Source organism: Arachis ipaensis, chromosome B7 (assembly GCF_059453495.1).
Source record: "Arachis ipaensis isolate K30076 ecotype BB chromosome B7, ASM5945349v1, whole genome shotgun sequence".
Taxonomy (NCBI): Eukaryota; Viridiplantae; Streptophyta; class Magnoliopsida; order Fabales; family Fabaceae; genus Arachis; species Arachis ipaensis.
Window position 1 is genome coordinate 84247940 of NC_142442.1, and position 27030 is coordinate 84274969.

Genomic DNA, 27030 nt, shown 5'->3' on the forward strand with positions numbered 1-27030 from the left:
GGTCCAGAGGATTCCACGTGGAAAGAAAAAAGGGGGAGAAGTTACAAGTAGTAGAGGTATTACAAAAGGAAAGGAAAAAATTGCAGAAGTGGAGAGACAAACCTCTCGCTTTGCAGTGTTGGCTAATACAAAGATAGTATAGAGTGAGGATGATGCTCAGGATGATACATATTCTTGTAAAAGTCTGTTATAGCAATCTTGATTTTGGCTTGGTTCCTTACCAACTAGTGCGGAATTTGAATGTACACAAACTAACCAGCAAGTACACCAAGTCGTACAAAGTAATACTTCAGATGAGTGAAGGTCAACTCCACGAGGATTGATGGACTAAGCAACAATAATTGAGTGATTTATTTGGTTAGACAAGCAGAAAAGAGTGTTTTAGTGTTGTAATGCATAAAACAGTAATTCAGAAAAATAAAAGCAAACAGTAAATTGATGTGAAGAATATATAAGAAAACCGTTAAGGTTTTAGAGTTGTTTATCTTCTGGATTTCTATTTCTTACTAACTATTTTAATCATGCATGATTCAATTCATGGCAAACTATAAGTTACTAAACCCTAATTCCTTAGTAATTTAGTCTCCTTTAATATAGTTAATCGCTAATTCCTTAGTCACTTAATTTCAATTAGAGGGTGAGGTTCAGTTCTAGTTTATTAGCCACAAAAATCCTAATTATCTAAATATAAGAGGATTATATGTCACGTATCCCGTTAAGTCCAGATAAATTAGTGATTTAGGAGAAATTATTTTCAAGTTGTTGTTCAAGTAAATTGCTTTTCCAAGGTTTACAAGAACTCAATTAGAATAAGGTTTATGCTTCCAATCTACCCGAATCCTTTAGATGAAGAATGAAAACAAATTCTTAAGATTGAAATCAATACATTAATTAAAATAGAAAAGTAACAATATTAAAACATAGAATAAATAGAGCTCCTAGCCTTAACAGTGGAGGTAACCTCATTGCTCAAAGAGAAAACTAGGATTTAGAAAAATGGTAAACTGTAGAATGAGGTGCGTAAAAGAAAAGATTCAACCCTTCAAACAAGCAGAAAATAGTGTTTTTGAGAGTTCAATGGAATTAAACAATAGATTCAGAGAATTAAAGACAAACACTAGAATTGATATAAAGAATATGGGAGAAAACAGTTAAGGTTTTGGATTTTGTTTATCTTCCGGATTTTTATTTCTTACCAACTATTTTAATCATGCAAGATTCAACTCATGGAAAATTATATTTGACTAAACTCGAATTCCTTAGTAATTTAGTCTCTTCTAACCTAGTTAACCACCAATTCCTTGGTCACTTAATGTCAATTAGAGGTTTAAGTCCAATCCTAGTTTATTAGCCACAAAAATCCTAATTACCCAAAGCTAACATGATTATATGTCACGTATCCCAATTAGTTCATATAATTAGCAACTTAGGAGGAATTTACTTTCAAGCTATGTTCAGGTGAGAGACATCTTCCAAGGGTCACAAGAACACATCTAGAATAAGGGTCATACTTCCGTTCCACCCTGATTCATAAAATTAAGTACGAAAGTAATCCTTAAAACCGAATCAATACATTAATTAAAATAGAAAAGCAATAATTTCAATCCATTGAAATAAACAGAGCTCCTAACCTTAACAGTGGAGGTTTAGTTGCTCATGGCTTAGAGAGAAAACTAAGATTCAAAAAAACTGTAAAGTGCCTCCTAGAGAGAAGAGATCCCGAAGGGCTAAATCTTTTCCCCTTTATATCTAATCCTAATTGATATAAAATATATTTTCTAAAACTAAATAATATCTTTTCCTATTTGAAAATAAAATAGCATTTTAATCAAAATAAATAATAAATCTTCGAAGGCTAATATTTGATGGATGCAGGGACCACTGTTGTGCTTTGTACTAGCGCCTAAAGTGTATAAATGAAAGTGTGTATGATTGATTCCCCCACTCTGCAGCCTTTAATCTGTGTTTTCGGGCTTGAAACTAGGACCAAAGCAGCCTAGAAATTGCCCCCAGCATTTTCTGTAGATTGCAGCACGTGACGCTCGTCACGCGTACGCGTTAGCCACGCATACGCATAGCTTGAACATATTCCTGGTCACGCGTGCGCATCGTATATCTGCTGCACCAGTCACGCATACGCGTCGTCCACGCGTGTGCGCCGCCGCCAGCTTCTCAAAACTTTATTTTCTTGTGTTCCTTCCACTTTTGTATGCTTCTTTTCCATCCTTTAAGCCATTCCTGCCCTAGAAAACCTGAAATCACTTAACACACATATCACGACATTGAATGAAAATAAGAGAGGATTAAAATTAGCAAATTTAAGGTCAAAGAAACGTGTTTTCAATCATAGCACAAAATTAGGAAGGAAAATGTAAAACATGCGAATTATATGCATAAGTGTGAGAATAATGGATAAAATCCACTCAATTTAGTACAAAATAAACCGTAAAATAGCGGTTTATCAATCTCCCCACACTTAAACATTAGCATGTCCTCATGCTAAGCTCAAGAGAAGCTATAAAGGAGGTGAAGAGGAATTGTAGAATGTATGAAATGCGACCTATCTATATGAATGCAACTAAAGGTGAAATGCTTCTACCTACTTGGTTAAAAGTAAATAAATCTTTTAAGAACGAATATGAACTGGATTCCACTAATTCAAATCATAAAATAAAGTATAAATAGATTTTCAAGAAGAAAGCTCATGAAAGCTGGGAACAAAGAATTGAGCATCGAACCCTCACCGGAAGTGTATACACTCTAATCACTCAAGTGTTTAAGGTTCGATTCTCTCAATTCTCTACTAAGCATGCTTTCTAAGGCTTGCTCTTCTTCTACCAATCAACAAAAATTTAATGCACAAATACACATATCAAGAGGTTTTTTTAAAGGTTGTAATGGGGTTAGGGTTGGTGCACAAAATTGTGATCTCTGGTAATGGCTCCAAAAACTTGGTGCTCTAATCTCAATTCATAATTTGTCACTACCTCGATACAACTGACCAGCAAGTGCACTGGGTCGTCCAAGTAATACCTTACGTGAGTAAGGGTCGAATCCCACGGAGATTGTTGGTATGAAGCAAGCTATGGTCATCTTGTAAATCTCAGTTAGGCAGATATAAAATAGTTATGAAGTTTTCGAAAATAAATAATAAACTAAGAATAGAAACACTTATGTAATTCATTGGTGAGAATTTCAGATAAGCGTGTAGAGATGCTTTCGTTCCTCTGAATCTCTGCTTTCCTGCTGTCTTCATCCAATCAGTCTTACTCCTTTCCATGGCTGGCTTTATGCAAGGGCATCACCATTGTCAGTGGCTACATCCCCTCCTCTTGTGAAAATGGTCCAAATACTCTGTCACAGCACGGCTAATCATCTGAGGTTCCCGATCATGCTGGAATAGGATTCACCCTCCTTTTGCGTCTGTCACTACGCCCAGCAATCGCGAGTTTGAAGCTCATCACAGTCATTCAATCCCAGAATCCTACTCGGAATACCACGGACAAGGTTTAGACTTTCCGGACTCTCATGAATGCCGTCATCAATCTAGCTTATACCACGAAGATTCTGATTAAGAGATCTAAGAGATACTCATTCAATCTAATGTAGAACGGAAGTGGTTGTCAGGCACGCGTTCATAGGGAATGATGATGATTGTCATGTTCATCACATTCAGGTTGGACTGTGAATGAATATTTTAGAAGCGAAATAAGATGAATTGAATAGAAAACAGTAGTACTTTGCATTAATCTTTGAGGAACAGCAGAGCTCCACACCTTAATCTATGGAGTGCAGAAACTCTACCGTTGAAAATACATAAGTAATGAAGGTCCAGGCATGGCCGAATGGCCAGCCCCCAAAACGAGATCACAGGATCAAAAATACAATCTAGGATGATCCAAAGATGTCTAATACAATAGTAAAAGGTCCTATTTATAATAAACTAGCTACTAGGGTTTACAGAAGTAAGTAATTGATGCATAAATCCACTTCCGGGGCCCACTTGGTGTGTGCTTGGACTGAGCTTGAAGTCTACACGTGGAGATGTCATTCTTCGAGTTGAACGCCAGCTTTTGTGCCAGTTTGGGCGTTGAACTCCACTTTGCAACTTGTTTCTGGCGCTGGACGCCAGAATTGGGCAGAGAGCTGGCATTGAACGCCAGTTTGCGTCATCTAAACTTGAGCAAAGTATAAACTATTATATATTGCTGGAAAGCCCTGGATGTCTACTTTCCAACGCAATTAGAAGCGCGCCATTTTGAGTTCTGTAGCTCCAGGAAATCTATTTTGAATGCAGGGAGGTCAGAATCCAACAGCATCAGCAGTCCTTCTTCAACCTCTGAATCTGAATTTTGCTCAAGTCCCTCAATTTCAGCCAGAAAATACCTGAAATCACAGAAAAACATACAAACTCATAGTAAAGTCCAGAAATGTGAATTTAACATAAAAACTAATGAAAACATCCCTAAAAGTAACCAGATTCTACTAAAAACATACTAAAAACAATGCCAAAAAGCGTATAAATTATCCGCTCATCACAACACCAAACTTAAATTGTTGCTTGTACCCAAGCAACTGAAAATCAAATAGGATAAAAAGAAGAGAATATACTATAAATTCCAAACTATCAATGAAACATAGCTCCAATTAAATGAGCGGGACTTATAGCTTTTTGCCTCTTGAATAGTTTTGGCATCCCACTTTATCCATTGAAGTTCAGAATGATTGGCATCTATAGGAACTCAGAGTTCAGATAGTGTTACTGATTCTCCTAGTTCAGTATGATGATTCTTGAACACAACTATTTTATGAGTCTTGGCGGTGGCCCTAAGCACTTTGTTTTCCAGTATTACCACCGGATACATAAATGCCACAGACACATAATTGGGTGAACCTTTTTAGATTGTGACTCAGCTTTGCTAAAGTCCCCAATTAGAGGTGTCCAGGGTTCTTAAGCACACTCTTTTTTTGCTTTGGACCTTGACTTTAACCGCTCAGTCTCAAGTTTTCACTTGACACCTACACGCCACAAGCATATGGTTAGGGACAGCTTGGTTTAGCCGCTTAGGCCAGGATTTCATTCCTTTAGGCCCTCCTATCCACTGATGCTCAAAGCCTTGGGATCCTTTTTATTTGCCCTTGCCTTTTGGTTTTAAGGGTTACTGGCTTTTTGCTCTTGCCTCTTGGTTTTAAGAGCTTTTGGCTTTTTTTGCTTGCTTTTTCTTTTTCTTTCTATTTTTTTTGCCTATTTTTTTTTCTGCAAGATTTGTTCTTTGCTACTTTTTCTTGCTTCAAGAATCATTTTTATGATTTTTCAGATTATCAAATAACATGTCTCCTTATCATCATTCTTTCAAGAGCCAACATATTTAACATTCTTAAACAACAACTTCAAAAGACATATGCACTATTCAAGCATTCATTCAGAAAACATGAAGCATTGTCACCACATCAATATAATTAAACTAAGTTCAAGGATAAATTCGAAACTCATGTACTTCTTGTTCTTTTGAATTAAAACAGTTTTTATTTAAGAGAGGTGATGGATTCATAGGACATTCATAACTTTAAGACATAGTTACTAACTACTAATGATCATGTAATGAAGACACAAACACAGATAAGCACTTAACATAGAAAAAACGAAAAACAGAGAAAGTAAGAACAAGGAATGAGTCCACCTTAGTGATGGTGGCGTTTCCTTCTTGAGGAACCATTGATGTCCTTGAGCTCTTCTATGTCTCTTCCTTGTCTTTGTTGCTCCTCCCTCATTGCTTTTTGATCTTCTCTTATTTCATGAAGGATGATGGAGTGCTCTTGATGTTCCACCCTTAATTGTCCCATGTTGGAACTTAATTCTCCTAGGGAGGTGTTGATTTACTCCCAATAGTTTTGTGGAGGAAAGTGCATCCCTTGAGGTATCTCAGGGGTTTCTTGGTGATGAGCTTCTTCATGTGCCTGTTGAGATCCATGAATGTGCTCTCTTGTTTGCTCCATCCTTTTTTTAGTGATGGGCTTGTGAGATGAATCTTTTCATCTCCCATGGCTCAGAGGTGGAAGCAATTATCTTCCCTTTCCTCTTTTTTGAGGTTTCCCTGGCCTTAGGTGCCATTAATGGTTAATGGAAAAACAAAAAGCTTATGCTTTTACCACACCAAACTTAGAATATTGCTCGCCCTTGAGCAAGAAAAGAGAGAATAGAAGAAGAAGAAGATATGGATGAGATAGAGGGATGTGTGTATAGATGTGAATGGTGAATGGAAAACAGAAGGGATGACCATGAATGGAGAGAAAGAGGGTGAGGTGGGTGGGGATCCTGTGAGATTCACAGATCCTGAGATGATCCTGTGGTGTCCACAGATCTTGAGGTGTCAAGGATTTACATCCCTGCACCAAATTAGGCATGCAAAATGCCCTTGCACACAACTCTAGGCGTTCAGCGCCAGATTGGTGCTTGTTCTGGGCGTTGAACGCCCATTTGTGGCCCATTTCTGGCGTTGAACGCCAGAACCATGCTTGTTCTGGGCGTTCAGCACCAGCTTTTCTCCAGGGTGCATTTCTGGCGTTCAAACGCCCAGATGCTGCCCATTTCTGGCGTTCAGCGCCAGAACCATGCTCTGTTCTGGCGTTGAACGCCCAAAACATGCTTCTTACTGGCGTTTAAACGCCAGTAAGGTCTTCCTCCAGGGTGTGATTTTTCTTCTGCTATTTTTGATTCCGTTTTCAATTTTTATATTTATTTTGTGACTCCACATGATCATGAACCTATAAAGACATATAACTAATAAAAATATAATTAAATAAAAATTGGGTTGCCTCCCAACAAGCGCTTCTTTAATGTCAATAGCTTGACAGTGGGCTCTCATGGAGCCTCACAGATGTGCAGAGCTTTGTTGAGACTCTCCAACACCAAACTTAGAGTTTGGATATGGGAGTTCAACACCAAACTTAGAGTTTGGTTGTGGCCTCCCAACACCAAACTTAGAGTTTGACTGTGGGGGCTTTGGTTGACTCTGCTTTGAGAGAAGCTTTTTCTGCTTCCTCTCCATGGATGCAGAGAGAGATCATTGAGTTGTAAACACACGGTTGTCCTCATTTATTTGAAGGATCAATTCTCCTCTGTCCACATCAATCACAGCCCTTGCTGTTGCCAGGAAAGGTCTTCCTAGGATGATGGATTCATCCTCATCCTTCCCAGTATCTAGGACTATGAAATCTGTAGGGATATAAAGGCCTTCAACCTTTACTAACACGTCCTCTACTTGTCCATAAGCCTGTTTTCTTGAATTATCTACCATCTCTAATAAGATTTTAGCAGCTTGCACCCCATAGATTCCCAGTTTCTCTATTACAGAGAGGGGCATGAGGTTTATCCCTGAACCAAGGTCACACAGAGCCTTAAAGATCATGGTGCCTATGGTACAAGGTATTATGAACTTTCCAGGATCCTGTTTCTTCTGAGGCAATGTCAGTTGATCCAGATCACTTAGTTCATTGGTGAACAAGGGAGGTTCATCTTCCCAAGTCTCAATACCAAATAATTTGGCATTTAGCTTCATGATTGCACCAAGGAACTTGGCAGCTTACTCTTCAATAACATCCTCATTCTCTTCAGAAGAGGAATACTCATCAGAGCTCATGAATGGCATAAGGAGGTTCAATGAAATCTCTATGGTCTCTAGATGAGCCTCAGAGTCCTTTGGTTCCTCAGAGGGAAGCTTTTTATTGATCACTGGACGTCCCAGGAGGTCTTCTTCCTTGGGATTCACGTACTCTCCTTCCCTTACAGGTTCGGCCATGGTGCTTATGTCAATGGCCTTGCACTCTCCTTTTGGATTCTCTTCTGTATTGCTTGGGAGGGTACTAGGAGGGATTTCAGTGATCCTTTTACTCAGCTGGCCCACTTGTGCTTCCAAATTTCTAATGGAAGACCTTGTTTCATTCATGAAACTTACAGTGGCCTTGGATAGATCAAAGACTAAGTTTGCTAAATTAGAAGTATTTTGTTCAGAGTTCTCTGTCAGTTGCTGAGTGGATGATGGAAAAGGTTTACTATTGTTAAACCTGTATCTTCCACCATTATTAAAGCCTTGTTGAGGCTTTTGTTGATCCTTCCATGAGAGATTTAGATGATTTCTCCATGATGGATTATAGGTGTTTCCATATGGTTCACCCATGTAATTTACCTCTGCTATTGCAGGGTTCTCAGGATCATAAGCTTCTTCTTCATAAGAAGCCTCTTGAGTACTGTTGGATGCAGCTTGCATTCCAGTCAAACTCTGAGAAATCATATTGACTTGCTGAGTCAATATTTTATTCTGAGCTAGTATGGCATTCAGAGTATCAATTTCAAAAACTCCCTTCTTTATAGGCGTCCCATTACTCACAGGATTCCTCTCAGAAGTGTACATGAACTGGTTATTAGCAACCATGTCAATGAGTTCTTGAGCTTCTGCAGGCATTTTCTTTAGGTGAATGGATCCACCTGCAGAAGTATCCAATGACATCTTTGATAGCTCAGATAAACCATCATAGAATATATCCAGGATGGTCCATTCTGAAAGCATGTCAGAAGGACACTTTTTGGTCAACTGTTTGTATCTTTCCCAAGCTTCATAGAGGGATTCACCATCTTTTTGTTTGAAGGTTTGAATATCCACTCTAAGCTTGCTCAGCTTTTGAGGAGGAAAGAACTTGGCTAAGAAAGCCGTGACTAGCTTATCCCAAGAGTTCAGGCTGTCTTTGGGTTGAGAGTCCAACCATATTCTAGCTTTGTCTCTTACAGCAAAAGGGAAAAGCATGAGCCTGTAGACTTCAGGATCTACTCCATTAGTCTTAACAGTATCACAGATCTGTAAGAATTCAGTTAAAAACTGAAAAGGATCTTCAGATGAAAGTCCATGAAACTTGCAGTTCTGCTGCATCAGAGAAACTAGCTGAGGTTTCAGCTCAAAATTGTTTGCTCCAATGGTAGGAATGGAGATGTTTCTTCCATGTAAATTAGAATTAGGTGCAGTAATGTCACCAAGCATTCTCCTTGCATTATTGTTGTTGGATTCGGCTGCCATCTCCCTTACTTGTTCGAAATTTTCAATAAGGTTGTCTCTGGATTGTTGTAATTTAGCTTCTCTTAGTTTTCTCTTCAGAGTCCTTTCAGGTTCTGGATCAGCTTCAACAAGAATGTCTTTTTCTTTGTCCCTGCTCATAAGAAAGAGAAGAGAAAAAGAAAAGAAGAGGAATCCTCTATGTCACAGTAAAGAGGTTCCTTATTGTTAGTAGAAGAAGAAAAGAAGAAAAAATTCGAACACAGATAGAAGAGGGGGTTCGAATTTGGTGAGTGATGTGAGGAAGAGATGTTAGTAGATGAATAGATAAATAGAATAAGATGAGAGAGGGAGAGGATTTTCGAAAATAATTTTTGAAAAAGAGTTAGTAATTTTCGAAAATAGTTTTTTTTTTTAAAAAGGTTAGTAATTTTCGAAAATTAAAATCAAAAATAAAAATAATTATTTAATTAAAAAGAAATTTTGAAAAAGAGGGAAGATATTTTCGAAAATTAGAGAGAGAGAGTTAGTTAAGTAGTTTTGAAAAAGATAAGAAACAAACAAAAAGTTAGTTAGTCAGTTAAAACAAATTTTGAAAAGATAAGAAGATAGGAAGTTAGAAAAGATATTTTAAAATCATGTTTTGAAAAAGATAAGATAAGGAAGATATTTTTGAAAAGCTATGATTGAGATTAGTTTTGAAAAAGATTTGATTTTTAAAATCACAATTAATGACTTGATTCACAAGAAATCACAAGATATGATTCTAGAACTTAAAGTTTGAATCTTTCTTAACAAGTAAGTAACAAACTTGAAATTTTTGAATCAAAACATTAATTGTTATTGTTATTTTCGAAAATATGATGTAAAATTAAGAAAAAGATTTTTGAAAAATATTTTTGAAATTTTCGAAAATAACTAAAAAAAATTTGAAAAAAAAAGATTTGATTTTTGAAAAAGATTTTGAAAAAGATAAGATTTTTAAATTGAAAATTTGATTTGACTCATAAAAACAACTATATTTTTTTAAAAAATTTTGAAAAAGTCAAATCTAATTTTCGAAATTTTAAGAGAGAAAAAGGGAAAGATATTTTTTTTATTTTTGAATTTTTAATGATGAGAGAGAGAAACATGAAAATGATGCAATGCATGAGAATTTTAGATCAAAACATGTGATGCATGCAAGAATGCTATGAATGTCAAGATGAACACCAAGAACACTATGAAGATCATGATGAACATCAAGAACATATTTTTAAAAAATTTTTAATGCAAAGAAAATATGCAAGACACCAAACTTAGAAATCTTTAATGCTTAGGCACTAAGAATTCAAGAATGCATATGAAAAACAAGAAAAGACACAAAACATGCAAATGCAAAGATCAAACAAGAAGACTTACCAAGAACAACTTGAAGATCATGAAGAACACTATGAATGCATGATTTTTTTTTTTCGAAAAATGCAAGATGCACATGCAATTGACACCAAACTTATAGCATGACTCAAGACTCAAACAAGAAACACAAAAAATATTTTTGATTTTTATGATTTTATGAAATTTTTTTTATTTTTTCGAAAATTATTATGAAAAATAAAAATAAGGATTCCAAAATTTTTAATATGAATTCCAGGAATCTTATGCTCTTTAGTCTAAAGCTCCAATCAAAGGGTCAGGCATGGCTTAATAGCCAACCAAGCTTTAGTATGTATTGATACTTTTCATGTATAGAGCAACTAAGTCTGTGAGAATCTCTTCATTTGTGATGGTAAGTTGAAACCCCAGTCCAAAAAATTAGACATGGCTTACAGCCAGCCAGGATTTAACAAATCATCATGAAACACTAGAATTCATTCTTAAAAATTCTGAAGAAAAATATATTTTTGAAAACATTTATTTTAAAATTTTTTTCGAAAACAGATGAGAAATTTTTGAAAGGTTTTTGAAAACATTTTGAAAATAAAACAAAAAGAAAATTACCTAATCTAAGCAACAAGATGAACCGTCAGTTGTCCAAACTCGAACAATCCCCGGTAACAGCGCCAAAAACTTGGTGCACGAAATTGTGATCTCTGGTAATGGCTCCAAAAACTTGGTGCTCTAATCTCAATTCATAATTTGTCACAACCTCGATACAACTAACCAGCAAGTGCACTGGGTCGTCCAAGTAATACCTTAAGTGAGTAAGGGTCGAATCCCACAGAGATTGTTGGTATGAAGCAAGCTATGGTCATCTTGTAAATCTCAGTTAGGCAGATATAAAATAGTTATGGAGTTTTCGAAAATAAATAATAAACTAAGGATAGAAACACTTATGTAATTCATTGGTGAGAATTTCAGATAAGCGTGTAGAGATGCTTTCGTTCCTCTGAATCTCTGCTTTCCTACTGTCTTCATCCAATCAGTCTTACTCCTTTCCATGGCTGGCTTTATGCAAGGGCATCACCGTTGTCAGTGGCTACATCCCCTCCTCTTGTGAAAATGGTCCAAATGCTCTGTCACAGCACGGCTAATCATCTGAGGTTCCCGATCATGCTGGAATAGGATTCACCCTCCTTTTGCGTCTGTCACTACGCCCAGCAATCGCAAGTTTGAAGCTCGTCACAGTCATTCAATCCCAGAATCCTACTCGGAATACCACGGACAAGGTTTAGACTTTCCAGACTCTCATGAATGCCGCCATCAATCTAGCTTATACCACGAAGATTCTGATTAAGAGATCTAAGAGATACTCATTCAATCTAATGTAGAACGGAAGTGGTTGTCAGGCACGCGTTCATAGGGAATGATGATGATTGTCACGTTCATCACATTCAGGTTGGAGTGCGAATGAATATTTTAGAAGTGAAATAAGATGAATTGAATAGAAAACAATATTACTTTGCATTAATCTTTGAGGAACAGCAGAGCTCCACACCTTAATCTATGGAGTGCAGAAACTCTACCGTTGAAAATACATAAGTAATGAAGGTCCAGGCATGGCCGAATGGCCAGCCCCCAAAACGAGATCACAGGATCAAAAATACAATCCAGGATGATCCAAAGATGTCTAATACAATAGTAAAAGGTCCTATTTATAATAAACTAGCTACTAGGGTTTACAGAAGTAAGTAATTGATGCATAAATCCACTTCCGGGGCCCACTTGGTGTGTGCTTGGACTGAGCTTGAAGTCTACACGTGGAGAGGTCATTCTTGGAGTTGAACGCCAGCTTTTGTGCCAGTTTGGGCGTTGAACTCCACTTTGCAACTTGTTTCTGGCGCTGGACGCCAGAATTGGGCAGAGAGCTGGCGTTGAACGCCAGTTTGCATCGTCTAAACTTGGGCAAAGTATGGACTATTATATATTACTGGAAAGCCCTGGATGTCTACTTTCCAACGCAATTGGAAGCGCACCATTTTGAGTTCTGTAGCTCCAGAAAATCCATTTTGAGTGCAGGGAGGTCAGAATCCAACAGCATCAGCAGTCCTTCTTCAACCTCTGAATCTGATTTTTGCTCAAGTCCCTCAATTTCCGCCAGAAAATACCAGAAATAAAAGAAAAACACACAAACTCATAGTAAAGTCCAGAAATGTGAATTTAACATAAAAACTAATGAAAACATCCCTAAAAGTAACCAGGTTCTACTAAAAACATACTAAAAACAATGCCAAAAAGCGTATAAATTATCCGCTCATCAAGGGTCAAGATAGGATTGTATTTGGTTAAGTGGACTAAAATTTGAATCTTTGATTAACCTAAACATCCCACCTAACTTAAGACAATTCATGTAATCAGAATATAAAATCTAACTACCCATTAGCTATGTTTACCACATATTCATGCATTCGATTTTGAGTATAGTACATATGCATTACTATCACCATTTACTTTGGGGCATTTTGTCCCCTTTTTATTATTTGCTCTTTTTTTTACTTTTTCTCTTTTTTTTTTCTTTTGTTTTTCTCAATGCATATGATTAAGGTATTGAATGCAAGAATATGTGCTTAACTATCTTTTTCACAAATTCACCAAAAATATACAACACCTAATTCCCAAACTAAATGTTTCCAAACCCAATTTCCCCACACTTAAATCATGAACACTCTCACTAGTCTAAACTAACCAAGGATTCAAATTAAGGACATTATTGTTTTCCGCTTAGGGTGAATGATGTGCTAAAGTAAAGAACAAATGGGGTAAAATAGGCTCAACATTGATTTGCAAAGGATAATGAAAAGGTAAGGCCATATGGGTATGTAAGCTCAGTGAAACAAAGGCCTCAATTATGTAAGTGCATGCATACATTAAACAATGGAAATAGAGAATCAAGTAAGACAAAGATCACAATTTTAGAGAGAACAACACACACCAAAATAAAACATTGGTTGATAAGATGCAACCAATCAATTAGGCTCAAAATCTCACAAGGCTGTGTGTTCGAGCTCTAAACCATGTTCCAAAATAAATTTCTTCAAACAAGTTTAACAAAAATTTTAATTCAAATTAAGACAGTTTCTTGAAATAGAAATTATTACTTCAACCAAGTAGTGGTAAAATATGTACAAGTGGACGAGGGTTGCTACAACTGATGAACTTTCTTTAAAAGATTGTGCAGCGTAACTTGTTTGTTGTCCCATTCAGAAGTTTAATTTTTCCTTATCCCTCCTCGGTGGCCATCCTGAAAGAAGAAGAGAAAAAAGAAGAAGAATAACCCACAAACAAGGATATGAAAACAAATAAGATATAGGTGGGCTAATGCCAAATAATAATGAGGTTCTCAACTACATGGTAGCTACAACATGCAAGTGAGAAAACAACATAAGCGCATGGTATATCAATTGACACTAGATGCAAGAGGAAAGTCAAAGTTTAAGTAAATGAAAAGAATACTTGGAAGCATCAAGTTCAAACAAGAATTGACACAAACAAGATTAGTGATAAGCATTAGCGCATTTGGTCCCATCTTAACTCAATGATAATGAAGCACAAAAATAATGAATAAAGAGTTAGAAAGGACTAAAGTACTAATCTTGGCCAAAGCTCTTGCCAAGAGCCGAGCTTTCCCCTGGGAGGTGCACCATGGGCCAAAATTCATCAAAAATCCAAATTAATTCATTTCTTCACCAAATTTTAGAGCCCACCCAAATTCTTAGATCCAAATTAGGAAGTGTATAATTAGGTGTTAGTTTGATTTAGAAAATACCCTTTTTCTTTTTTAGAATTTTCACTTGTAATTTTGAGATTTTTTACTTTGATTTTGGATCTTGGAGAATTGGGAGGAGAATTGAGCTCTCTTCCTCTCTGGGTTTTCTTGTTTTCTTTTTTGCAAAGCTTGCTTGAGTCTTAAGTGTGGAGAATTGAGGAAATTCTATCTCAATCTCACCTTGAGATCTTCTTGTTCCTTTCTCTGCATAATTCAGAATTTAGTGATTTGAATTCTAAGTTTCTTTACTGTTTTGAACTTTAATTTGTTTGCAATTACTCTTTGAATTGGATCAAGGAAGGCAGTGAGATCTAGACTTGGTTTTCTAGTCTCTTGACTCCTGAGATCTTGCATTTTCCTTTTAGTTCATCTGCTAAATGCTTCTTGAAGCTGATTCACTTTTCTGTTTGAAATCTATCTCAATTCAATTCTTCTTCTACTCTTCTGTTTGTTAAAATTTATTTTCTCTTGTTTAATTTCTGCAATCCCAATTCCCAAATCCTTTTATGATTCAAGCCATTTACATTTTTTGCACTTTAAGATTCAGCTATTTACATCTCTTGAAATTTAAGTTTCTGCAATTTACATTACTTGCACTTTAAGATTCAGCACTTTTACTTTCTGTTCTCTTTAATTTACTGTAATTCTCTCACTCCCTTTACAATTCATGCAATTTAGCTTCCGTCAATTACAAATCACTTAAATCAACTCTTGTTTGCTTGACTAAATCAACCACTAAACTAAAATTGCTCAATCCTTCAATCCCTGTGGGATCGACCTCACTCACGTGAGTTATTATTACTTGATGCGACCCGGTCCACTTTCCGGTGAGTTTTGTGTTGGATCGTTTTCCACACATCAAGTTTTTGACGCCGTTGCCGGGGATTGATTAGATTGACAATGATTAAGTAAGGTGGTGGTCTAGATTAAGCACTTTTTTTCTTTTTCTTTTTACTAAGCATACTAACTGTTTGAATTTTTACTTAAGCTAACACTAACTTCACTCTAGCAATAGAGTGTTTAATTTTGGTTTCTAGTTCTGTGTTTGTGTCAGGAGGAAGAAACAATGAATCCACACCTTTTGATCTTGAAACACTTTGGAGGTTGAGAGGAGAACCAAGAAATGGAGGAAAATCCAACAAATCCACCAGTGGGAGTGGCCAACAACAATGGTCAGCCTCAAAAGAGAGTCTTGGCTTTTTACACGTTTTCTAATCCTAGGCATTGTGGGAGTAGCATCCTTACCCCAAATGTCAATGCAAACAACTTCGAATTGAAACCTCAACTCATCACCTTGGTGCAGAATAACTGTTCTTATGGAGGAGGCCCCTTGGAAGATCCAAATTAGCACTTATCCACCTTTCTAAGGATATGTGACACAGTAAAGATCAATGGTGTGCATCCCGACACTTACAAGCTGCTGATATTTCCATTTTCCCTGAGAGACACAGCTACCCAATGGTTGGAGGCATTTCCAAGAGAAGGCATCAACAATTGGGAGGATCTAGTGAACAAGTTCCTAGCCAAGTTCTATCCTCCCCAAAGGATCATCAAGCTGAAAATAGAAGTGCAAACATTCATTCAATTGGATGGAGAGTCATTGTATGATACCTGGGAGAGATACAAAGGTTTAATTAGGAAGTGCCCACCAGAAATGTTTAGTGAATGGGATAGACTCCAAAACTTCTATGAAGGATTGACACAGAGAGCTCAAGAAGCTTTAGATTATTCAGCAGGAGGTTCATTGTAACTTATGAAGACAGCTGAAGAAGCCCAAAACCTCATAGACACAGTGGCAAATAATCAATATTTCTATGCTCATCAAAGACAACGCCAACCAGCCCAGAGAAGGGGTGTATTGGAGCTGGAAGGTGTGGATACCATCTTCAAAGTGATGCATCAACAAATTTAGCAACAATTTGAGCAGATGGCTAAGAAAATTGATGGACTGCAAATAGCTGCAGTAAATACACAAAGCCAATCTCAAACCTCACATGGGTGGAAGCAATCCAAGAAAGTTTTGGGACATTCAATTATGAGCAACAAAGCCCTGAGCAGGTGCAATGCATGAATAACACTTCAAGTTCATTTCAACACAATTTTCGTGGTGATGCACACAAGACACCCTAGAAGACTCATTCTAATTCAAGGTGGCGTGAGCATCAGAATCAAGGACAAAGGGACTTCAACTCTAGCAGCCTCAGCAACACAAACAACCATAACCATTCATCCAATAATACTAACCAATTCAAAAATTCACAAAACCACCAGAATAACTTGTCCACATCTACATTCCACCCACAAAATACCCTCACAAATGGTTCAAACAATTTCCAACAACAACCATTTCATTTTACACAACCACAACCAAATCCAGACTCCCAAAGAATCTCTAGTCTGGAGATGATGATGGAAAAACTCATGAAAAATCAAGAGATAGCAAGCAAAAACCAAGAAGCTTCAATCAGAAATCTTGAGAGGCATATGGAACAAATGGCTAAGCAAATTTTAGAAATGGATGAGAAGAGAGCAATTACCTTCCCCAATGTCACTGAAAGAGACAAAGGAAAAGCTAAAAAGTGGGAGGAGTGCAAAGCAATCATAGTGGAAAGTGAGGAGACTAGGGAGAAGGAAGCCATCAATCAAGAAGAACACAATAGAGAAGTTCCACAAGAAGACACAGAAGAGAAAATTGAAGAGGATAGAAAGACCAAGAATGCAAAAAGCTCAAAGAGAGACAAAAACATCCTTGAGTCACAGCTACAAGAGAAGAAGGAAGGGGTGAAGTCATATGTCCCCAAACTTCCATACCCTCAAAGGTTTCAGAGAGAAAACGAGGATAAGCAATACTCAAAATTCCTGGATATATTCAAGACTCTCAGCATCAATATTCCTTTCTTAGAAGCACTTGAACAGATGCCATTATATGCCAAATTTATGAAAGAAGTACTCACAAAGAAAAGATCCCTGAAGGAAGGACAGATTGTTGAGATGACAAAGGAATGTAGTGCTATCCTCCAAAGAGAGTTACCAGAGAAGAAAGATGATCCTGGGAGTTTTTACATACCTTGCACCATAGGAAACATAACAATTGAGAAGTCATTCTGTGACCTCAGTGTAAGCATAAACTTGATGCTTTGTCTCTAATGAGGAAACTTCAAATTTCTGAGCTGAAGTCCACACGAATAGTTCTCCAAATGGCTAACAAATCCATTAAGCAAGCACTGGGAGTTGTGGAGAATGTGTTGATAAAAGTGGGAAAATTCTTTCTCCCTGCTGACTTTGTTATCTCAGATATAGAAGAGGACCCTAACACTCCCATCATCCTGGGGAGGCCTTTCCTAGCTATGGGCAGAGCATTGATAGATGTTGAAAAAGGGGAATTGTTGCTGAGAGTGCATGATGAGCACCTAGCATTCCATGTTTTTAAAACCTTGCATGAGCCCATTCAGGAAGAAGATTTTATGAAGGATAAGGCCAGAGATCAAAGCCTGAAAGAGGCAGTCAATGAGTTAACTACAAGACTTCTAAATCCATGCTTGAAAGAAGTAGAAATGGTGCAACAGACCAAAGAAATCAAGGAGGAACTAGATCCAAAACCCCCAGATGAGAAATTCAACACCCCAGATAAAGAGCCACCAAGGCATGAATTATTTTCTGAGAAAGAAAAGAAGAAAAGGCCAAAAGGGTGGAGAAACAAAAATATCCGCACTGAAGGCTTCTCACCAGGGGATAAAGTGATGTTAAACACCCAACCAATGAAGGTGTTTCCACAATTATCTGAGTGCTATACTGTGAACCGGATCCTTTCACTTGAACACCTAGAGATCATCAAAGAGGAGACCGGAAGGAAGTTCACAGTAAGAGGAGAAAAGCTGAGGCACTATGATTTTCAACCCCCATGATCAAAGGATGAGATGTCAAGCTAGTGACAATAAAGAAGCGCTTGTTGGGAGGCAACCCAACCTGAGGTAGTTCACTCTTCATAGCTATTTCAATAAAAGGGTTAATTAGACTTATCTATATTGCAAGGAGCTAAGTTTGGTGTTGCACACCAAAATAAATTAAGGGAGAATGAAGGATTCTAAGTTTGGTGTTCTACCAAAATCTCATTTAAAAGCACATTCTCACCTTCTGCATACATGGCTGCTAGCTCCGAGCAATCAGATGAACCGATTAACCAATTGTTTACTTTTTAGTTTTTCCAGTTTTTATTGCCTTTAGCAAAGATAAAAGGATTTCACATATGGTTAACCTGTTGCATCAGAGGCGTTGGCAAGGAATTAAGTTTGGTGTTCCCACACCAAAATAAGTTTGAAAGCCACCTTAAATTTATGCATATTAACCATCTACTTAAGGGCTTGAGAAGCAAGCCACTTTTGAGAATTATGCAGGAAAGAAGCCAACATTTGGAGACAGTCTGCATTATGACTCAAAAAGGATACAACAGGAGGAAGAATGAAAAGCTGCAACCCGAAAGGTTGTGTCTACACTTAATCTTTGTTGTTGAAGAAGTACTTTAAATTGGGAATTCTTGTATGTCTTACTAAAGTGTTCAGTTGGTTGCAAGTAGAATTGTTTGTCAAGAATGTTGATCTGCATAATGCTTGTTGCCCATTACTTAGCTTGAGTTTTGTTTTGTTTCCCATATACTTGAATAAAAGAGAAATGTTTGAATTAGGAAGTAAATATCCAATGTTGCATAAGTTAGAATGAAAGTTAGTGGTGGTATTTGTTGATTTAATGCATGGCTCATGAAATAAATGCTGCATAATTGATGAGCGGATAATTTATACGCTTTTTGGCATTATTTTTACAAGTTCTCAGTATAATTTAGTTAGTTTTTAGTATATTTTTATTAGTTTTTAAATAAAAATCACATTTCTGGACTTTACTATGAGTTTGTGTATTTTTCTGTGATTTCAGGTAATTTCTGGTTGAAATTGAGGGACTTGAGCAAAAATCAGATTTAGAGGTTGAAGAAGGACTGCAGATGCTGTTGGAATTTGACCTCCCTGCACTCAAAGTGGATTTTCTGGAGCTACAGAACTCCAAATGGCACGATCTCAATTGCGTTGGAAAGTAGACATCCAGGACTTTCTAGAAATATATAATAGTCTATACTTTGCCCGAGTTTAGATGACACAAACTGGCGTTCAACGCCAGTTCCATGCTGCATTCTGGAGTTAAACGCCAGAAACAGGTTGCAAAGTGGAGTTAAACGCCAGAAACAGGTTACAAACTAGCGTTCAACTCCAAGAGAAGCCTCTACACGTGTAAAGGTCAATGCTCAGCCCAAGCACACACCAAGTGGGCCCCGGAAGTGGATTTCTGCATCATTTACTTATCTCTGTAAACTCTAGTAACTAGTTTAGTATAAATAGGACTTTTTACTATTGTATTTACAATCTTTAGTTTCATCTTTAGATCACGTTTGGGGGCTGGCCTCTCGGTCATGCCTGGACCTTCATCACTTATGTATTTTCAACGGTAGAGTTTCTACACACCATAGATTAAGGTGTGGAGCTCTGCTGTTCCACATGGATTAATGCAAAGTACTACTGTTTTTCTATTCAATACAAACTTATTCCTCTTCTAAGATATTCCTTCGCACTTCAATGTGAATGTGATGATCGTGACAATCATCATCATTCCCAACTTATGAACACGTGCCTGACAACCACCTCCGTTCTACCTTAGATTGAATGGGTATCTCTTGGATATCTAATACAGGGGACCGAGTCCGAGATATTAGAATCTTCGTGGTATAAGTTAGAACCCATGGATGGCCATTCCTGAGATCCGAAAAGTCTAAACCTTGTCTGTGGTATTTCGAGTAGGATCTGGGAAGGGATGACTGTGACGAGCTTCAAACTCGCGAGTGCTGGGCGTAGTGACAGACGCAAAAGGATCAATGGATCCTATTCCAGTATGATCGAGAACCGACAGATGAATAGCCATGCTGTGACAGAGCATCTTGGACCATTTTTACTGAGGGGACGGGAAGTAGCCATTGACAACGGTGATGCCCAACATACAGCTTGCCATGGAAAGGAGTAGGAATGGTTGGATGAAGACAGCAGGAAAGCAGAGGTTCAGAGGAACGAAAGCATCTCTATACGCTTATCTGAAATTCTCACTAATGAATTACATAAGTATCTCTATCCTAGTTTATGTTTTATTTATCTTTTAATTATTAAAACTCTATATCCATTTGAATCTGCCTGACTGAGATTTACAAGGTGACCATAGCTTGCTTCAAGCTGACAATCTCCGTGGGATCGACCCTTACTCACGTAAGGTTTATTACTTGGACGACCCAGTGCACTTGCTGGTTAGTTGTGCGAAGTTGTGACAAAGAATTAATATTATAAATGTGCGTATTGAGTTTTTAGCGCCGTTACCAAGGAATGAAACCGTCACGATTTCTACGTACCAAGTTTTTGGCGCCGTTGCCGGGGATTGTTCGAGTTTGGATAACTGACGGTTCATCTTGTTGCTCAGATTACGTAATTTTATTTTAATTTTAAGTCTTTGCTTTTATTCTTTTTATTTTCGAAAACTTTTCAAAAAAAAAAATACTTCTTCTTTTTCATTTTTCCCAAAATAATTTTCGAAAAAACCAAAAAAAAAATAATAACAAAATCATAAAATCAAAAATATTTTTGTGTTTCTTGTTTGAGTCTAGAGTCAAGTTTTAAGTTTAGTGTCAATTGCATCTTTTTGATTTTCTAAAAAAAAAAATTATTTTTGAAAATTTCATGCATTGCATTCTTCATGATCTTCAAGTTGTTCTTGGCCAGTCTTCTTGTTTGATCTTCATATTTTCTTGTTTTGTGTCTTTTCTTGTTTTTCATATGCATTCTTGAAACATTAATGTCTAAAGAATAAAAATTTTTAAGTTTGGTGTCCTGCATATTTTCTTTTCTTGAAAATTTTTCAAAAATAAGTTCTTAGTGTTCATCTTGACATTCAAAGTGTTCTTGGTGTTCATCTTGACATTCATAGTGTTCTTGCATGCATCACATGTTTTGATCCAAAATTCTCATGCATTGAGTCTTTTTGATGTTTTTCTCTTTCTTTATTAAAATTCAAAAATCAAAAAAATATCTTTCCCTTTTTCACTCATAAATTTTCGAAAATTTGAGTTGACTTTTTCAAAACTCTTTAAAATTTAGTTGTTTCTTATGAGTCAAATCAAATTTTCAATTTAAAAATTCTATCTTTTTCAATTCTTTTTCAAAAATCAAATCTTTTTCAATTTTTCTTTCATATTTTCAAAAATTTCAAATTAATTTTCAAAATCTTTTTCTTATTTTTATTCCATATTTTCGAATTCAATGCTAACAATTAATGTGATTGATTCAAAAATATTAAGTTGTTACTTGCCTAATAAGAAAGGTTCAATCTTTAAATTTTAAAATAAAATCTTTTTGTTTCTTGTTAGTCAAGTAATCAACTTTAATTTTCAAAATCAAATCTTTTTTAAATTTTTTTTTCAAATTTTTTTCAAAATAAATTTCAATCACATCTTTTTCAAAATCAATTTCAAAATCTTTTCTAACTTCTTATCTTTTCAAATTTAATTTTCAAATCTTTTTCAATTAATCCTATCTCTTTGTTTCAATCATATCTTTTTCAAAACTACCTAACTAATTCTCTCTCTAATTTTCAAAAATTCCTTCCCTCTTTTTCGAAAAAAAATTCTTTTTTAATTAATTAATTGTTTTAAAAATCTAATTTAATTTAATTTTAAATATTTTTATTCTAATTTAATTAATTTTTGAAAATTCTTCTCTCTCACCTCCTTCTAATTATTTATTTATCTACTAACACTTCTCTTTTTCTTAAAAATTCGAACCCTCTCCCTCTCTTTGTGTTCGAATTTTTCCTCTTCTCCTTCTTACATTCTTCTCTTCTTATACTTGCATAAGGAATCTCTATACTGTGACATAGAGGATTTCATATTTTTTTTGTGTTCTCTTCTTTTTCATATGAGTAGGAACAAGGATAAGAACATTCTTGTTGAAGCCGATCCTGAACCTGAAAGGACTCTGAAGAGGAAGCTAAGGGAAGCTAAAGCACAACTCTCTAGAGAAAATCTGACAGAAATTTTCGAAAAAGAAGGAGACATGGCCGAAAATAATAACAATGCAAGGAAGATTCTTGGTGACTTCACTGCACCAAATTCCAATTTACATGGAAGAAGCATCTCAATCCCTGCCATTGGAGCAAACAACTTTGAGCTGAAACCTCAATTAGTTTCTCTGATGCAACAGAAATGCAAGTTTTATGGACTTCCATCAGAAGATTCTTTTCAGTTCTTAACTGAATTCTTGCAGATCTGTGATACTGTTAAGACCAATGGGGTTGATCCCGAGGTCTACAGGCTTATGCTTTTCCCGTTTGCTGTAAGAGACAGAGCTAGAGTATGGTTGGACTCTCAACCTAAAGACAACCTGAACTCTTGGGATAAGCTGGTCACGGCTTTCTTAGCCAAGTTCTTTCCTCCTCAAAAGCTTATCAAGCTTAGAGTGGATATTCAAACCTTCAGACAGAAAGAAGGAGAATCCCTCTATGAAGCTTGGGAGAGATACAAGGAACTGACCAAAAAGTGTCCTTCTGACATGCTTTCAGAATGGACCATCCTGGATATATTCTATGATGGTCTGTCTGAGTTATCAAAGATGTCATTGGACCATTCTGCAGGTGGATCCATCCACCTAAAGAAAATGCCTGCAGAAGCTCAAGAACTCATTGACATGGTTGCAAATAACCAGTTTATGTACACTTCTGAAAGGAATCCTGTGAGTAATGGGACGCCTATGATGAAGGGAGTTCTTGAAATTGATACTCTGAATGCCATATTGGCTCAGAATAAAATATTAACTCAGCAAGTCAATATGATCTCTCAGAGTCTGAATGGATTGAAGGAATCATCCAACAGTACTAAAGAGGCCTCTTCTGAAGAAGAAGCTTATGATCCTGAGAACCCTGCAATAGCAGAAGTGAATTACATGGGTGAACCCTATCGAAATACCTATACTCCCTCATGGAGAAATCATCCAAATTTCTCATGGAAGGATCAACAAAAGCCTCAACAAGGCTTTAACAATGGTGGAAGAAACAGGTTTAGCAATAGCAAGCCTTTTCCATCATCCACTCAGCAAAAGACAGAGAGTCCTGAGCAGGATCTATCTAGCTTAGAAAATATAGTCTCTGATCTATCTAAGGCCACTTTAAGTTTCATGAATGAAATAAGGTCCTCCATTTGAAATCTGGAGGCACAAGTGGGCCAGCTGAGTAAAAGGGTCACTGAAACCCCTCCTAGTACTCTCCCAAGCAATACAGAAGAGAATCCAAAAAGAGAGTGCAAGGTTATTGAATCAACCAACATTGCCGAACCTACAAGGGAGGGAGAGGATGTGAATCCCAGTGAGGAAGACCTCCTGGGACGTCCAGTGATCAACAAGGAGTTTCTCTCTGAGGAACCAAAGGAATCTGAGACTCATCTAGAGACCATAGAGATTCCATTGAACCTCCGTATGCCATTCATGAGCTCTGATGAGTATTCTTCTTCTGAAGAGAATGAAGATGTTACTGAAGAGCAAGTTGCCAAGTACCTTGGTGCAATCATAAAGCTGAATGCCAAATTATTTGGTAATGAGACTTGGGAAGATGAACCGCCCTTGCTCATCAATGAACTAAGTAATCTGGATCAACTGAGATTGCCTCAGAAGAAACAGGATCCTGGAAAGTTCTTAATACCTTGTACCATAGGCACCATGACCTTTGAGAAGGCTCTATGTGACCTTGGATCAGGGATAAACCTCATGCCACTCTCTGTAATGGAGAAACTGGGAATCTTTGAGGTGCAAGCTGCCAGAATCTCATTAGAGATGGCAAACAACTCCAGAAAATAGGCTTATGGACAAGTAGAGGACGTGCTAGTAAAGGTTGAAGGCCTTTACATCCCTGCTGATTTCATAATCCTGGATACTGGGAAGGATGAGGATGAATCCATCATCCTTGGAAGACCTTTCCTAGCCATAGCAAGAGCTGTTATTGATGTAGACAGAGGAGAGTTAGTCCTTCAACTGAATGAGGACAACCTTGTGTTTAAAACTCAAGGATCTCCTTCTGTAACCATGGAGAGGAAGCATGAAAAGCTTCTCTCACTGTAGAGTCAACCAAAGCCCCCAAAGTCAAACTCTAAGTTTGGTGTTGGGAGGCCACAACCAAACTCTAAGTTTGGTGTTGAACCCCCACATTCAAACTCTAAGTTTGGTGTTGGGAGGTTCCAACCTTGCTCTGAACATCTGTGAGGCTCCATGAGAGCTCACTGTCAAGCTATTGACATTAAAGAAGCGCTTGTTGGGAGGCAACCCAATGTTATCTAATTATATTTATTTATTTTTTTATTGTTATTTTATGTTTTCTTTAGGTTGATGATCATGTGAAGTCACAAAAACTACTAAAAAATCAAGAATAAAATGAAAAATAGAATAAAAAACAGCACACCCTGGAGGAAGAGCAGTCTGGCGTTAAACGCCAGAAACAAGCATATGTCTGGCGTTTAATGCCAGAAACAAGCATCTGCCTGGCGTTAAACGCCAGAAACAAGCTACATTTGGGCGTGTAACGCCAGAAACAAGCAGCAGTCTGGCGTTAAACACCAGGATTGCACAGCAAGGGCGTTTTACACGCCTAATTGGAGCAGGAATGTTAAGTCCTTGACCCCACTTGATCTGTGGACCCCACAGGATTCCCTCAGGATCTGTGGACCCCACAGGATCCCCTCAGGATCTGTGGACCCCACAGGATCCCTACCTTTTCTTCTCTTCTCTTCACACCTTTTCATAACCCTCTTCCCCAAATACCCTTCACCAATCACCTCAATCACTGTTTCCCATCACCCCCTCACCACTCACATCCATCTTCTCTTCCCCATAAACCCCACCTACCTCTAAAATTCAAATTCTTTTCCCTCCCAAACCCAACCCTAATGGCCGAACCCTAAACCCCTCCCCACTTCTATATAAACCCCTCATTCCTTCTTCTATTTCACACAACACAACCCTCTCTTCTTCCACTTGGCCGAAACCTACTCTCTCTCCCTCTCCTCTATTTCTCTTCTTCTTCTACTTCTTTCTTTCTTCTTTTGCTCAGGGACGAGCAAACATTTTAAGTTTGGTGTGGTAAAAGCATAGCTTTTTGTTTTTCCATAACCATTTATGGCACCTAAGACCAGAGAAACCTCTAGAAAGAGGAAAGGGAAGGCAATTGCTTCCACCTCTGAGTCATGGGAGATGGAGAGATTCATCTCAAAGGTCCATCAAGACCACTTCTATGAAGTTGTAGCCAAGAAGAAAGTGATCCTTGAGGTTCCTTTCAAGCTCAAGAAGAATGAGTATCCGGAGATCCGACTTGAAATCCAAAAAAGAGGTTGGGAAGTTCTCACCAACCCTATTCAACAAGTCAGGATCCTAATGGTTCAAGAGTTCTATGCAAATGCATGGATCACTAGGAACCATGATCAAAGTGTGAACCCGAATCCAAAGCATTGGCTTACCATGGTTCGGGGGAAATACTTAGATTTCAGTTCGGAAAATGTAAGGCTGGCGTTCAACTTGCCAATGATGGAAGAGAACGCACACCCCTACACAAGAAGGGTTAACTTTGATCATAGGTTGGACCAAGTCCTCATAGACATATGTGAGGAAGGAGCTCAATGGAAAATTGACTCAAGAGGCAAGCCAGTTCAATTAAGAAGGCATGAACTCAAACCAGTGGCTAGGGGATGGCTAGAGTTCATTCAACGCTCAATTATTCCTACTAGCAACCGATCTGAAGTTACTATAGACCGGGCCATCATGATCCATAGTATCATGATTGGAGAAGAGGTGGAAGTTCATGAGATTATACCTCAAGAACTCTACAAGGTGGCTGACAAGTCCTCCACTTGGGCAAGGTTAGCCTTTTCTCACCTTATATGCCACCTCTGCAATTCGGCTGGAATTGACATAGAGGGAGACATCCTCATTGAAGAGGACAAGCCCATCACTAAGAAAAGGATGGAGCAAATAAGAGATTATGGACCTCAACATGAGCATGCGGAAATTCCTCACCATGAAATCCCTGAGATGCCTCAGGGGATGCACTTTCCTCCACAGAATTATTGGAAACAAATCAACACTTCCCTACGAGAATTAAGTTCCAACATGGGACAACTAAGGGTGGAGCACCAAGAGCACTCCATCATCCTCCATGAAATTAGAGAAGATCAAAGAGCTATGAGGGAGGAGCAAGAAAGACAAGGAAGAGACATAGAGGAGCTCAAGAGCACCATTGGTTCTTCAAGAAGAGGAAGACGCCACCCTCACTAAGGTGGACTCATTCCTTAATCTCCTTGTCTATTTATTTTCTGTTTTTTTATTTTTGAGCTTTATGTTTATTTATATTTGTGTCTTATTACATGATCATTAGTGTCTAAGTGTCTATGCCTTAAAGTTATGAATATGAATCCATCACCTCTCTTGAATGAAAAATGTTTTAATTATAAAAGAACAAGAAGTACATGGTTTCGAATTCATCCTTGAAACTAGTTTAATTATTTTGATGTGGTGGCAACACTTTTTGTTTTCTGAATGAATGCTTGAACAGTGCATATGTCTGTTGAAGTTGTTGTTTATGAATGTTAAATATGTTGTCTCTTGAAAGAATGATGAAAAGGAGAAATGTTATTTGATAAATCCAAAAAATCATAAAAATGATTCTTGAAGCAAGAAAAAGCAGTGAATA

The 27030-nt window shown here is 37.4% G+C and overlaps 2 non-coding genes across 2 annotated transcripts; one reads left to right on the forward strand and one right to left on the reverse strand.

The window, feature by feature from the left end:
* The first annotated feature begins 8561 nt into the window (after positions 1–8561).
* Positions 8562–8669, forward strand: LOC148553199 (small nucleolar RNA R71). Its single transcript, XR_015892734.1, has one exon. It is a non-coding gene; the product is annotated as a small nucleolar RNA R71 (small nucleolar RNA).
* A 14085-nt stretch (positions 8670–22754) lies between these two features.
* LOC148553200 (small nucleolar RNA R71) lies at positions 22755–22862 on the reverse strand. Its single transcript, XR_015892543.1, has one exon. It is a non-coding gene; the product is annotated as a small nucleolar RNA R71 (small nucleolar RNA).
* Positions 22863–27030: the final 4168 nt, after the last annotated feature.